The sequence below is a fragment of the Xenopus tropicalis genome, chromosome 2, assembly GCF_000004195.4.
Source record: "Xenopus tropicalis strain Nigerian chromosome 2, UCB_Xtro_10.0, whole genome shotgun sequence".
NCBI lineage: Eukaryota > Metazoa > Chordata > Amphibia > Anura > Pipidae > Xenopus > Xenopus tropicalis.
Window position 1 is genome coordinate 162,173,371 of NC_030678.2, and position 1,898 is coordinate 162,175,268.

The following is a 1,898-nucleotide window of genomic DNA, read 5'->3' on the forward strand; positions in this document are numbered from 1 at the left end:
CCTCCATGTTTTCATTTTTTTCCATCCAGAATGTTGGGAATATAAAGCACGTGCTTGTTGGAGTTTGAAACGGTACAAAGCATATATGTATCAAGGAGAGTTTTATATTACAGTATGGGACCTGTTATCCAGAATGCTAGGGACCTGGGGTTTTCTTAGTTGGGATCAAGTACAGGTACTGTTTTATTATTACAGAGAAAAGGGAATCATTTAACCATTAAATAAACCCAATAGGGCTGTTCTGCCCCCAATAAGGGGTAATTATATCTTAGTTGGGATCAAGTACAGGTACTGTTTTATTATTACAGAGAAAAGGGAATCATTTAACCATTAAATAAACCCAATAGGGCTGTTCTGACCCCAATAAGGGGTAATTATATCTTAGTTGGGATCAAGTACAGGTACTGTTTTATTATTACAGAGAAAAGGGAATCATTTAACCATTAAATAAACCCAATAGGGCTGTTCTGCCCCCAATAAGGGGTAATTATATCTTAGTTGGGATCAAGTACAGGTACTGTTTTATTATTACAGAGAAAAGGGAATCATTTAACCATTAAATAAACCCAATAGGACTGTTCTGCCCCCAATAAGGGGTAATTATATCTTAGTTGGGATCAAGTACAGGTACTGTTTTATTATTACAGAGAAAAGGGAATCATTTAACCATTAAATAAACCCAATAGGGCTGTTCTGCCCCCAATAAGGGGTAATTATATCTTAGTTGGGATCAAGTACAGGTACTGTTTTATTATTACAGAGAAAAGGGAATCATTTAACCATGAAATAAACCCAATAGGGCTGTTCTGCCCCCAATAAGGGGTAATTATATCTTAGTTGGGATCAAGTACAGGTACTGTTTTATTATTACAGAGAAAAGGGAATCATTTAACCATGAAATAAACCCAATAGGGCTGTTCTGCCCCCAATAAGGGGTAATTATATCTTAGTTGGGATCAAGTACAGGTACTGTTTTATTATTACAGAGAAAAGGGAATCATTTAACCATGAAATAAACCCAATAGGGCTGTTCTGCCCCCAATAAGGGGTAATTATATCTTAGTTGGGATCAAGTACAGGTACTGTTTTATTATTACAGAGAAAAGGGAATCATTTAACCATGAAATAAACCCAATAGGGCTGTTCTGCCCCCAATAAGGGGTAATTATATCTTAGTTGGGATCAAGTACAGGTACTGTTTTATTATTACAGAGAAAAGGGAGAATCATTTTCATTTTTAAAATTTATTTGCTTATAATGGAGTCTATGGAAGATGGCCTTTCCGTAGTTCAGAACTTTCTGGATAATGGGGGATCCCATACCTGTACTGCAAGTGCGACTAATTTGGTCATTTTAACGACATTCCAAATGTGCAGGTTTCAACCATCCAGTTCAAAGTGGCCAATGCTATTGGTCCATCGCCATCAATACAGACCAATATGACTTACGAGGGCCACAAAGCTCTTAGATAAATATAGATGATTCCAGCCTCAGCACATCACATTAGTGGTTTGTGGTTGAGTTCTTCTGCTCACCCTCCCCACCCGCGACCTAACCTTGCCGGATGCCTCTTCCAGCTTGTGGCGTCATTGCAGGGTGGGGCGGGTCTATAAATAGAGGGGAGGAGCCAGGTCAGGGAGGGTTCAGATTGGGAGTGAGAAGGTTAGGGTCACATCACTACCGGCTGGGCCAGTCCTTGGGCCCTTGTGACTCTCCTAATATTGATTCACACAGCACTTGTGAACATACATGTAGACAGGGCAACAGATGTATTTCCAATAAGTTTCCAAAGTGTGGTATATCTTGCAGCAACTGTTTCATTGTGTCAGAGTTCCCTCGGGTGGATAACAGGAGTTTCTACAGAAATGAATCTGTTCATTGTGGTTGTCAGCCCCTAA